Raw genomic sequence first — 14,684 nt, forward strand, 5'->3', positions numbered from 1 at the left:
TAGGAAAAGACGTCGATGACACAAAAATTAAATATGTGTAGCCATGATTGTAGGTGGCGAAATGAGAGACATCGGGTAAATCAGCGTGTCATTGATGATTGATGCCCTCCACTCGGGTGCGATTTTTGTCTAATGGATTTGCACAAGGTGTACGTGGAATGTTCTTGTAACCATCGTTGTGCTTGAGGTAAACGACTTTTAGTCGGGGTTTCGTAGCACGATACAATTTCTGAACTCCGTTGTAACCATCACGATGGAATGGATCGTAGTAAATGATGACTATCACATTCTCCATCTGGACTTTTTTAATATGTCATCAACTCTTTACTGATGCTATTTTGGATGGGGTCAGGTGGAGGTTTGGAAACGGCTTTACGTGCCCGACGTGCCACGGGAGTATAAGTCAAGGATAGTGGTAGCGATGGCGGTAATCGGATGGCCTTAGTCTTTCTTTGTTTCACTTCTGGTTTCCCTTCTTTGTACAGTTCTTGTAGGTGACATCTTTGTTTGTTCCGGAGCACAAAAGCACAGATACCCATCGTTTACCCCAGTTCTTTTTGTATAGTGGAATGCGTCGCCACTGATTGTCGGAACAGTTCTTGCTTGGTTAAATCCAGTAAACTCTGTAACATGCCTGATTTCTCTTGGACTTGATTTTGGGGGCAGATACTTTGTTAGAAGTTGCCGCAGCAGCTAAGAGGACCTTCACCTTCCATATCGTCGCTGAAGGAGAAGTTCTTGGAGACACGGGTTTCCATTTCTTCATCAAATTAGCGATTGCTGTGGTCGTCCCAATAACGGTAGGTAGTGGCAGTACGCCGACCATTGATCATGTTCTAGGTGAGCCGAGTATTTCTGTTCCCACTCGTGTAGTGACAACGCAACTGAAGCACTTGACTTTATCACCTTCGCCCAAGTAGATAAATCCGGCTCTAGCTAATTCTTCTTGGGTAGGTCCTCCTAAATATTTAGGCCACATTCCTTGGAAGGTTTGGAATCAATATTTGTAAAGTCGCAGTATCCAGACAAGTGCAAAACTATTCTTCTTTAACAGGTGCATTGTGATGAAGAGGCTGTAATACATTAAATAGTTTGCCTAAACATGGATGACATCCGTATGGTGGTAGCTGTATATTCGTATGACGTGGAAGATAAAAAAAAAAAAATACAGTGATAAGGTGTACGGTAACGAGTGGCATCGCTTTTGCATCCGTCAGGTTCAACATCACCTTCCATGGTAGGAATTGTATTAGTCATAGCAAAATGTCTATGATGTCCTGCTGAATCGTTGAGGTTATAGCATACGGCATCCCTGCAATCGCAAGATAATCGCAATCGATTTGAGAATCGCCAAAACTAGAATAGAATTGTTTGCAAAATACTCCGTCTTGCGTAAACACGACCGTTGTGCCATTTGTTCTCACAAACAATTCAACAACATACTGGGAAACAATCGTCGTCCTTCGCTTTTTTATATAAATAGTGAAGCCTTCCCGCTGCAAGTATATCTCTTTGAATTTGTTTTGGTTTTTAGGGAGTGTGTCACCAGAAAAGATAGACACTGACTTCTTGTTTCAGTTTCAGAAAGGCACCCACATTGTCCGCGAAAATAACTTTCTGAGTCTCGTCGCCCTTGTGGTATTGTTCTGTCTTAGGAAAGTTGTAAATTCCGTACACTTCTAACAGTTGATATCCCAGATCTAGATCTTTAAACAATTCCACGCTGACCCACGTTCATGTCAAGGCGCGTTCTTCCTGGGTGTGCTGACACGGATGGTCCTGGTTGCACGTTTCGGCACAAGTGCGGCACAAGGGAAACATCAGTTTTCCTTGGCAATGGTGACGTAAAACGGGCTGGTACAAGTCCGTGGAAGGCAAGACTTTACATTTAATCAATCCTTCATACTGTTGAATGTTGTCCACGTCAATGTGTTCCGTCAGCAATTGTGGGAAAGTGACAATACTTGCACACGTAAGGATACAGTGAACATACGTCCAGGTGCTTGATTTTTTTCTCCTTTCTCCTTGTCGGCGTGGTACAGCAAATATGTGGCATTCGTTCGTCCTCCATACAAACTGTCCCTATGGTTTAAAGGGTCCACCAGCTTGTAAATTTCCACGATACCTTTAAACTCGGGATCGGTTTTCAAACCGTGATCATACTCGTGTTCCCACATTTCCACCACTTGGTATTCTTGCTGTTCTGACTTTAGGTGGCGCTCTACAGTGTCGTATTTTGCATAGGGTTAGAATTTTAAAGAAGAAGAATTTCACCGGCTTTCCTCACTGGTTAAACTGGCTATTTAAACAAAACCTTGTATATCTTAGGTATAATTCAAAGAACCTTTAATTCCCTTTATTTTGGTGTAGGATTGATGGGTGTAATATGGGTTATAGAGTATACAGCTTGGCCTTACTCCAGATGTATACCTTTCAAAAAAGTGTTAGCTCCACTTGGTGATTTTCACTTCCTGAACTTCAGAGGTAAATTGTATACAAAAGAGCCGATAACATTTTTTACATTTTATATATTTGGTAATTCATTCATTGCACTTTCAGAAGCTGGTATTGTCTAGTCTGGCAAAATTCATTTTCCCAATTTTAATTGCTGCTATGGATAGTGTACTTTTGGCTAATTCAGGCTCATTGTTTAGCACAAGGGAGTAGTCATTTTCGTTAGCAGTGTGCTTAAATCATGTACAATTTCCAAAAGTACAATATCCAAAGAAATATCATCCACATTACATTAATGTAGCATAGACGTATGCCAACATTTTCGCCATTGTGCATGTTTTAAATGCAACCAACTTACATACGTCACTCTCTCAAAAGTACATAATAACTGGTGAGTGCCCCCTTAAGCGTCGCTGACAAGTGGCCTCGAACAAGTCTTCCATGGTACGTTGTAAAAACTGATATTTAGTGTACCATTCGTGGTAACAGGTCGGACATCCGTGAAATAAGCAACCTTTAAACTAGTATACAATCTTGGGGTTTTCTAAGTCCCAATCATCCACGGCATACTTTCCGATGGACTTTCCACCTCCTCCGTTTCGTGCAAGTCGGATCCGTTTGACTTCCTTGTCGCACAAGTAATGCAACCACCGCAGAGCCTTGATCAAGTAATGACGTTAGACAAAATTGGCCCCTTGAGGGCGGATTACAGCCAGGGTATTTTCGGACATGAATCATTTGCGGTACACCATTTGACACGCTTTGGCAATGCTGCATGCTTTTTTCAAAGGATCGATCCTCCGTGCTCCGTGAACAATTCTCTAAATTTTCCAAAATGTCCACGTTCGATCGACAATACTTTAACATTTCTTCCTGAGAGTTGAATAGGTCCGAGGCGTGAGTGTTGTACCAAGCGTACTGTTACATACATTTGATTTGAATGAATTGTTTGTATGTTTTAAAATCATTTTATTGTTTCATTTCCTTACATGTCAAGGTAATGTAATTTTGTTTACTAGGAATTTGATATTTTCCAGAAATTAGTTTTGACCTTACTGTTAGTTGTAAAAACCGAACCTTGTATCATATGCAGACCTAAATCCTGAACTTGATTGAGAATCAAGTAAACAACTTTTTTAATCCATTCTTAATGTGTGAATGTTAATAGTGAAATCGAGGCTGAATGGGGCTGCTTGCCCTTAGACGTAAATACTTCTACGCTCTTCTCGATAATTCTGGAGAGTTGACCCGTATCCGGGAATCTGTTTGGCGTCTCAGGTTTCTTATAACCTTTGTCTTTAGAGAAAGTAGTCAATCTGGATTCTAAACACTGGGACGTAAAGGTGGTCATTTTGTTGTGATCAGTTTAGAGTTATATTTTAATTTTTATTCAATTTTATTTGGGTTCTGAAAGAGTAATACTTGTTTCTGGAAATGTTTGAGTGCTCATACAGAATTATTACACAAAGACATTTCTTTAAATTTTATTCATAAATTCAAACACCGGAATATTATTTGTGAATCAACAAAGAACTGTATACACATCCGTAATATAAAGACTGCAGTATACGTCATTGCTTTCCTTTTTGGAATTTTTCTTAGGGACTCGAACTTGAATTCATTACAACATTTCATTACTAGGACTTCTAAAATTTAATTCGTGGATTATTCATGGATTATTGTTGGATTTGATTCTTAAAACCGTAAGTTTTTTTTTTTCATTTTTAAAGTGGGGTTTATTTTGGGAAATAAATTATTTGTTATTTTTTTTAAAAAACTTGTTGTTTTCACTGTCTTTTTGTTACTGTTTATTAGAGCCTGAAACGTAACATAAGAATTGTTGCCTCTTGTTTGGATTTTTGAATTTTAGCTAAAATATTTCAGAAAACTTTCCTTTTTTTAATTTAAATTTTCTTAGCCTTTGAAATCTTTAGTGAAATCGGCAAGCTTTTTCTAAAATGTCATCAAAAGTGGAAATTTTCCTTATAAGTCGTACCCAGGACCAATTATACCTTTTCAAAAAAGATGAATTATTTAACTTGATAGAAAATATGATCTTTCTGAGGTAAAGGCTCCCTCAACAAAGCAGGAAATAAAAATATTGTTGTCCTGTACATGGTAGAAAAGAATGTTTTGGATAAAAGTGTATTGGTTTCGAGCAGTACGTCTGTATCAGACTGACATACACGTAAAGGAATTAGAATTAAAATGCAAGCTGGAATTGGAGTTGAGGAAGCTGAAACTTGATAAAGATAAAGAAGAAAATCAAATGCAAATGCAGTTGCAATCGGAGAAAGAGAAAGGGCGAATGAAATTGGAGGAGAAAGAACAAATATTAATACAGAATAAGAAAAACAAATGGAGTTTCAATTTGAGAAAGAGAGACAAGAAAGAAAGACAAACAAATGCAGCTACAAGAAAAACAAATGCAAATGCATTTAGAGGAGGATGAAAGAGAGGAAGAGAGGAAATATCAATTTAGAATAATAGATATGGAGCTGGCAAGTGAAAAACGATATCCTACTTCAAATACAAATTTAAGGTTTTTGATGTTGCAAAGAATATTAGGTTAGTGCCCCCTTTTAGAGAAAGAGAATTAGACAAATATTTTACTCGTTTTGAAAAAGTTGTTGAAAATTTTAAATGGACAAGGAAGCATTGGACTCAGTTATTACAATATGTACTAACTGGTAAGGCTAGTGATATTTGCAATTCACTGCAAGTTCACCAAAGTGGTAACTATGGTGCGGTTAAGGAATGCATCTTAAAGGGTTATGAGTTAGTCCCTGAAGCTTATCTGAAGAAACTGCAAAAAGAAGAAGCTGGACAAACTCGTGTTAAAGTTACTTGAGAAAAAGAGCAGTTGTTTGATAGATGGTGCTTAGCCAAGAAAGTTGAACAAGATTACGAAAGTCTCAAACAACTTGTATTACTTGAGCTCAAGAACTGTGTCCATAGTGACATTAAGTCATATTTTGACGAGCATACTATCGAAACCTTAGAAAATGTTGCTCGTGCTGCTGATGAGTATTCATTATCTCATAAAGTCTCTATCTTAAATAAGACTTATACTCAACAGTCTTCTGGCAAAAAATATTTCAGCCTAATACAAGTATTTCTAAATCTCAAACAGGTACAACTTTTAAAAATCAAGCTTCAGATACGCTTGACCAAAGATCCTTGTCTTTTTCTACGTGTGCCTTTTGCAAGAAGACTTTAATGACACGTTATGTCTGATAGCTACAAATTGAAAAATATGCATCAGAATCAAGACAGACCTATTCTAAATACTCTTATTTCTAAGAGGTTCAGGTCATGGTCATGTATTGAAAGCAATACATTTGTTGGGTCTAATAAGCACCAGTCTGATTTTATTATGGAGAATTATGAACCATTCGTATTCGTATATCACTCTTGGGTGATTAAGCCAAGCCGATACCTATTAAACCTTTAAGGGACACATGAGCTTCTCAGTTTCTTTTTTTGTCAGATACTTTGCCTTTTTCTGAGAAGTCTTCTTCAAATGAGAGTGTTTTTATTCAGGGAGTAGAGTGACAGTCGGTACAGTGCCTGTTTTACCAGTTGATGGCATTCATTTAATACTATCTGGAGACAAGGTTTTGGTTAATCAACTTGTAACTGACAAGCATTGCTTCGATCAGAATGATATCCATGATTTATTCCCAGATTGTGCAGTTACCAGAGCTATGGCAAAGAAAGGTCTTGAGAATGATGTTGATAAGGAAAGTATTCCTTTAGCTGACACATGTATCGGTCAGACTTTCGATGAGGTCACTTTCACTCTATGTTTGGATCAGTCAAAATGTATTGATCACAGTGATTCTCTTTTTATTACTTATTCTATTTATTCTAACCTGGGTGACAAACGACAAGGAAACGATCCTGAGATCTCCTGTTTGTTTCAAAGGTACATTAGTAAAACTGAAGCCACTTAGGTTCCTGTCTGTTATGTCATTAAAAATGGAATTTTTATGAGAAAATGGAGACCTCCCTAGGTACCTTCTGGTGATTAGTGGTCACGGACTTATTCAGTTGTATTCCAAAACCTTACAGACAGGAAATACTTAGTCCGGCCCATGAAACTCCTTTGGCTGGTAATTTAGGGATTAATAAGACTTATTACAGGATCTTGACTCACTTTTATTGGTCAAAAAGCAAAAGTGATATTTGTAAATACTTTAGACTTTGTCATACTTGTCATATGGTAGGAAACCCTAAATCAGAAGATACCTAAGGCTCATCTGCAACCTATTCCTGTCTTTGTCGAACCATTCAGCAGAATTGTGATATACCAAGTCAGGTAACCATTACCTGTTGACGATTACGCGTGCGTCAGCAATGTTTCCAGAGGCAATTCCTTTAAGAAATATTAAATCTAAGAAATAGTAAAATATTTGCTTAAATTGTTTTAATCATTTTGTTTTTCCGAAATCTGTACAATTTGAGTCAAGGGTCAAATTTTAGGTCTGGAATTTTCCAACTAATTATGCTTGAATTTGGCATTCAGCAATTCATGTCAAAAGTGAAGTTATGGTTTGACAGAACTACAATGGAGAGAACTTGTGAGTCTGATAATAGACTTATGTCTCTCCTGCTCATTCTTCAAAATTTTCTTCAGTTTAGATATTGCGGCCCTTACAAGATAAAGAAGACAATAAATGAGTTAAGTTATAATATTAGAGCTCCTGGGATATAAATAAATTATAGGAGTACCAGTAGATTGAAAGAGATCGTCAGGTTCAACATGCAATTAATGTATTTAATTTAGTTGTACCTGTCACACTCAGTGAAGATTTAAGTGATGGAATATCATCGAATTCTATTGATATTGGAGTGACAAGTTTGCGGAATTCAGAAACTATGAAAGATCTGGACCAGAAACTTTCACCTTTGAAAGAGCAAATACGAAATGAACTTAAACAGTTATTCCTTGAATATGAGCACTCATTTCCAGATGTTCCTACAAGAACAAACACAATTTTCCATGACATTGAAATTGTGAATTCCAAACCTGTGAAACGATGCCTGTGTAGGATGAACCCTCTCAAACAGGAATACTTGAAAAAAGAAATTCAGTACTTGCAGGAGAATGATTTTATAGTGCCAAGTGACTGGAGTTCACCATGCATACTTGTTCATAAACAAGATAAAACTGAATAATGTGACTAAAATCGATTCCTTTCCATTACCAAGAATCGATGACTATTGATAAGATCGAAAAAGCTAATTATGTCAACTAATTTGACCTTCTGAAAGGATTTTGGCAAATTCCACTAACGGAATGAGCAATGGAAATTTCGGCATTCGTGACTCTAGATGGACTTTGTCAACATATGGTAATGCCGTTTCTGATGATAGAGTCGCCAAGTACATTTCAACATCTCATGAATATGATCATTTCTGGTCTAGATAATTATGATGCTTACATCGATGATGTCATCATCTACAACGACACCTGGAAAGAACATTGCGCAACAATTCGCAAATTCTTTGACAGACTCACTGATGCAAATTTGACTATTAATTTATCCAAAATTGAGTTCTGCCGTGCTAGAGTAACATTTTTAAGACATATCGTGAGACATGGACAGGATAAACCTATATATGCTAAGGTCAAGGCTATCTCTTTATTCCCCGTGCCTGTTAGTAAAAAGCAACTGATGCGATTTTTAGGTGTTGCTGGATACTATCGGAAATTTTGTTCCAATTCTTCTATAACTGCTGAATTCCTGAAAAATTTATTGAGTAGGAAAAACAAGTTTCTTTGAACTGAAAAATGTCAGGAGGCTTTTGATAAGATAAAGACGATAATGGTATTGATTATTCAGTGTGCTAGTTTTTTTAGAGAAATCAAATAAGCACCAATGGAATTATTCAACAATCGAGAAGGAATGCTTGGCTTTGATATTGGCTTTACAACATTTTTAAGTTTACATTAGATCAAATCCATTGATTATTGTTTAGTAATCAAAACCCCTTACTCTCATCGGCAAGATGAAAAATAAAAATGAGAGACTACTAAAGTTGAAGTTGTTGATACAGGAATATAATATTGATATCATGCACATCAAGCGAAAAGAGAATTTAATGACAGATGCACTTTTCCATGTATAGAAACGTATTATTTCATGTACACTTTGCATAATTCATAAGAGTTCTTCTGATGCTTTTATCTTCAAAAACCTCATGTATAATTAGTCTATGGTAAAAAGAAAGTTTCATTATTTAATTCGTTCTCTTTCTTTATGAGGGGAAGTGTTATGTGTATTTGTTTTAATTTATCTTTGATTTAATTTAGATATTTCTTGTTAGTTTTAATTTTATTATTCCATTACGTGCTATATTAATGTAATTTTATTTACTGGATCTAACATTGTCTGGAAATTCATTTTCCAGAAATTCAGTTCAGTTTTGTTTGTAACCCCTATTATTAGGATCCTTGTATCTAATTCTGACCTAGTTCCTAACCTTAAATCATGAGTTGAAGTAAACAACTTTTTTAAAATCTTTTTGGAGACGATACATTTGACCGTGCACTGCCTGACAATTAAAAGATGGCATGAAAAGGCTTCAAGTTAGTGGGAACAAATTTTCCCAGAAACAAAAAGACAGACAACTACAGGGGGAGGTGGAAAACCTCCTCAAGGCATACAAAAGCCTTGGTTGCAACACGTCACTAAATAAACATTTTTGCACTCTCATCTATAATTTTTTCCACCGAACTGCGAATCATAGGGCGACGAGTAGGGCGAGCGATTTCACCAGGACATTGCAACAATGGCTCAACTCTATCAGGGCAAATGGAACCCATCAATGCTTGCAGACTATTGCTGGATAGTGACAAGAGAAGCTCCATTTAATGACTACAAGAGACAAGCCAAGAAGCGCTGAGTAGTCGATGAATAAGGTCTAAATTATATCCTTATACATACACATGTCATATAAAACAACCATAAACACATGAAAATACCTAGGTTTACAATTTATGATTAAAGCTCTACTTTTTACACAAGATAATAGACGCAAAATGTAAATATATACAGTCCGGTTTAATGTCGACACCAGACAAATCTCACTGAATGTAAATACAAAGATTTGATAAGCATGGTTCATAAAGTCCAAGAGCAATGTATCCTTGTCTACAATGAACCCTTCCAGAAGTAATTAATGACAGACATGGTGCATAAATATTAAATATTCGATGCTTATAGAAAGACTATTGCTCATAGTTTACATTACTATAAATGTCCAGTAAATTAACAGTTTGAGTTATGAAATGTCTTACGTAAAAAAAAATAGTCACGCTTCCGCGTTATGTGTGTAATATACAACATGTATGATAGCTTCATCGCCAATGATTCATTAGTATACAAGGACTTTGGTAAAGCTACTACAAAATCCCCCTGTTCATCCTTCAAGCTGGAAGGATCCAAAAAGCTGTAGGAACGTTTCTAGTTATGCTTTTAATTTAGTTTTCATGCAGAAATGTTGCCTATAGCGATCATTTAGATAATCTTTTAATCTGAGCAGTTTAAAACCAAATTTTCATATAAAACTTAATTTATATATATTTGTACACAAATATAGTTTATGAGATATCTCTAACGTTTATGTAAGCAAAAAGTAAGTACAAATCGGTAATAATTCCATTTATGTTTATCGTCACAGAGAGCTTATGGGCATAAATACAAATATATCTTCACAGTGACTCATGTAAGCTAAAACGTTAAAGCAAAAACGTGAGAGGATATATACAGTGCTTTTATAGAAACATTTAATCAAACTAAACCCAGAACAATCAGAATTCGATGTACGAAATACATTTTATTGGAGAGAAAACTACGTAATACGTTTCTACTCACTTTAGATGAAAATGACTCTGTAGTGCAATGAGTATACTGACGTTTTAGGACTAAAAATTTGTTAAAATTTTACTGCAAATGAAACTATAAAATGTGAGATAAATTACAAATATGTTTCCTTTTTGCTACTACATTTACATGTGCTTTCTGCGTAGTGAATCTGGTTTTCTTCAAATTGCTGCAACATTTACAGATTTCCGGTTGATGTTTTCAGAAGAAATGCTTTGATGCATTGTTGATGTTGCGTGACTGTATGACCTCTGATGTCATTGACATGTAGGTTGCGAGAGTTGTGTAGTCACATGACTAGGAATGCAAATGGCCAGATCCAGGTCAAATTTTAGCAACGATGTACTTTCGTCTCGGATTAGAGGCATAACGAATGCTATGATCTCAATTTCTGATAAAATAAATCATATTCCTATCGATTTCATGCAGGTGTATTTTGACGAAAGGTTGCTAATGTTTGCCAGACCGGCCAGTAAGCGGCTACCCAATGCTGACACCAAATGGTGTCGATGAATTCCAACGTTTCGACAGGGAATGGACTCTTACCATACACCACAACATAAATATCCAAATTCAAAAATGGAGTGGCTAGGATCAGAGGAAACTCGGACTATCTATTTCTTTGCTAAATTTGGTTAAATTTGTGTGAATCTAAACCAATTGATAGCCAACTATACTCTCTAAACCTATTTTCAACTTCAGCAGAAACCTACTCATAAGATATCTGCTTACCATTGGGTCATTAAAATTCGCCACGTTTAGCCTGAGTATTTTTTTTTCTAAAGATATGCTAGCATCTTATGTACATAAGAACATAGAGAAAATGCTTCATGCCAATTATATAAATTGAGAGCAACCACACCCTCTAAGTAATCAAGTGGCTTGGCCTGTTTTCGTGAAACTTGTTAGTTTTGCTGCGTTTCGGTATCTGCACTATGCTGTATTATTCCTTCCCCATTTCTATTTAGGGCAAGTAACTTTAATGGGCGATTAGGTCCTGTAAATCCTAGCCGATTAGTAATTATTCAACTAATTATCACCGCTGCTCTGTTGAATCAAGGACGATTTTATTACCACCCTTGCACATCAAGCTCTGTTTGATGAAGAACGTTGTCAAGGCTATGAACAAAACGCAAGTTGCTTTCAAGTACGTCCGTGGATAATTTTCAAGGTTTAGTGAAGCCATGATAAAGGAGAGTGTCTTTGTTGGTCCTCTAATTCGTGAACTTCTTCGAAATGATGCGTTTGACAATGCACTGCGTGGCAAAGAAAAGATGGCATGATACATCTTCCAGTAAGTGGCAACAAGATTTCCCGGAAAAAAAAATGTACGCAAGTACAGGGAGGAGGTGGAAAACCTCCTCAAGGCATACAAAAGCTATGGTTGCAACATATCACTAAATATATATTTTTTGCACTCTCATCTAGAATATTTTCCACCATATTCTGGAGTACTTAGAGACAAGCATGGCGAGCGATTTCACCAGGATACTGCAACAGTGGATAAACTCTATCAGGGCAAATGGAGCCCATCAATGCTTGCAGACTATTGCTCGACAGTGACAAGAGATGCTCTATTTAACGAATACAAGAGACAAGCTAAGAAACGCCTTTTGTTTCATAACAAATTTTATTTATATAACCCTTTTTGCGGTTTTTTAAATAAAAAGTGTTACATAGACAGTACAGGTGACATATGATTATATAAAGCAACCATAAACACATGAGAAGACATTGGTATAAAATTTATGATTAAAACTCAACTATTTACACAATATACTTAGACATAAAATGTAAAAACATAAACCTCTTCGAAACAGTAGCCAATCAGTTGTTTTAATTGTGATATTGGAATTCAGCACATCAAAATCCATAATAAATAACACATTTTATCTCTGAAGTAGACGATTTCTAAACAATTGTAGACATTATATAATAACAACAAGATTGGGAATAGTAATAATAATCATCATAAGTAACATCATCGTAAACAGAACATAAAAATGATTAAAAAAAACATTCCAGTTTTCACTCGAAGAAAGGCACAATATGTCTAGTCCGGTTTCATGTCGACACCAGACAAATCTCATTGAATGTAAATACAAAGATTTGATAAGCATGGTTCATAAAGTTCTAGACCAATGCTATTCTTATTTACAATGAACCCTTCCAGAAGTAATTAATGACGGACATGGTGCATACATATTAAATATTCGAAGCTTATAGAAAGACTATTACTCATAGTTTATATTACTACATTTGTCCAGTAAATTAACAGTTTGAATTATTAAATGATTTACGTAAACAAAAATCAAGTCACGCTTCCGTGTTGGTTGTGTAAAATATAACGTATAATAACTTCATCGCCAATAATTCATTGTTATATAATGACGTTGTTCATTCTTCAAGCTGGAAGGAGCCAAAAAGCTGTAGGAACGTTTCTCGTTATGCTTTTAATTTAGTTTTCATGCAGAAATGTTGCTTATAGCGATCTTTTATATATTTTTTTTTTTATTTGAGCAGTTTAAAACTTAATGTTTATATAAAACTTAATTTGTATATATTTTTACACAAATATAGTTTATGAGATATCTCTAAATTTTATGTATGCAAAAAGTAGGTTCAAATCTGTAATAATTCCATTTACATTTATCGTCACAGAGAGCTTATGGGCATAAATACAAATATATTTTCACAGTAATTACTGTCATCTAAAATACACATAGGCTGGCCAGGTAAAGCAAAAGAGGGAGAGGATATATATATATAGTGCTTTTATAGAAACATTTATGAAAAATAAACCCAGAACGACTACAGATCGACGGAGGAAATAAATTTTACACCGTAATCGTCATGAAATTATTGGAGAAAAAAATACTTAATACTTTTCTACTCATTCAGAAGAAAAATGAGTATGTAGTGCAATGAGTTTATTGACTTGTTCGGACTAGAGAGTGGTTAAATGTTTACTGCAAAATAACTTTACAATGGGGATATATTACAAATATGTTTCCTTTTTGCTAAAGGCTAACTTCCTAGTTTTACAGAAGATATTTGTATAATCAGTGAAGTAATTTTAGTAGACAGCTTCGATTAAAAACATTAGAAGACATAAAGTTAGAGCGTATTAAGGAAACATGTTCATGATGCAAACGTACACAACTCTGAAAGAAGGAAAGGACAGACAGACAGTCCTCTAACTAGAAGATGAATAAGACTGGTGAAAATAAGAGAAACAAATTGCAAGTAAGTTACCAGATTTGTTTAATGCACTTTTAAATGAATATATGTTTAAACCTGGACTTGAAAATATAGAGAAAATTCTTGTTTTAAATACGTTGAACAACAATTATGAAAAATAATACGTTGAACAACAATTATGAAAAATAATAAGTACAAAGATTAGAGATCAACGGGCAGTGTATGTATGTATGTATGTATGTATGTATGCATGTATGTATGTATGCGTATGTATGTATGCGTGCGCGTGTGTGGGTGTCTGGAGGGAGCACTTCGAGATGAATTTAGTATTGCTGTTAATGGCTACGAACAGAAGACTAGGTTAACAGACCAACTAGAATAACAGAAGAAAAAGAACTTATATGCTAATAATGTTTGATAAAAACAAAGCAGATCAAGATATTTATCATTATTGTGGGATACATTTTGTTTATCAAACTTAGCAAAGACGAAAGAACGATTATACAATTAATATTCTCTTGACATGGACAGAGTAACAGATGAGGATTATATTGTTAAATGTATAGGGTACCAAAATAACCAGTTGCACTTGTTCTTTTGGGGATTTTGAAAGTAATATTGAGCCAATAAATGGCAGAGATGAGAACTCCAGGACCACATTAGGTCATGGACAATAAAAATAAAAACATACTCCAGCAAGATTCCACCCTTACCCTTCAATCAACTCACATGGATTATGTACCCACAGTTTACACATGCGAACACTGTATAAATACATTGAATACTTATTTATAATACATTACGTTAACTTCTGATAACAATAATATGACCATGTAATAAAGAAATTCACTGATAAAAATAGAATACATCACAATTCCACCAATATATGCCAAATCTGAGATGAAGCATAATACTACAAAGTAACCGATAATGACTGCTTGAAAAATATAGTCATGTATATGTAAAATAGTTTATAAATAAATATCCAAATTATATTTCGCTATTTATTCTCAATTTATCTGAGAACGGTTTTCATTTGATTATCAAAACCACAGTAAAGGAACTAACCGAATCAAGAAGTGTCAGTGCTGACAAAAAACTATGAAACATATTTCTTTAGTAAAGATTTTATAATTT

This window comes from Sinohyriopsis cumingii, chromosome 15, assembly GCF_028554795.1.
Source record: "Sinohyriopsis cumingii isolate HCF-2022 chromosome 15, ASM2855479v2, whole genome shotgun sequence".
Classification (NCBI taxonomy): Eukaryota; Metazoa; Mollusca; class Bivalvia; order Unionida; family Unionidae; genus Sinohyriopsis; species Sinohyriopsis cumingii.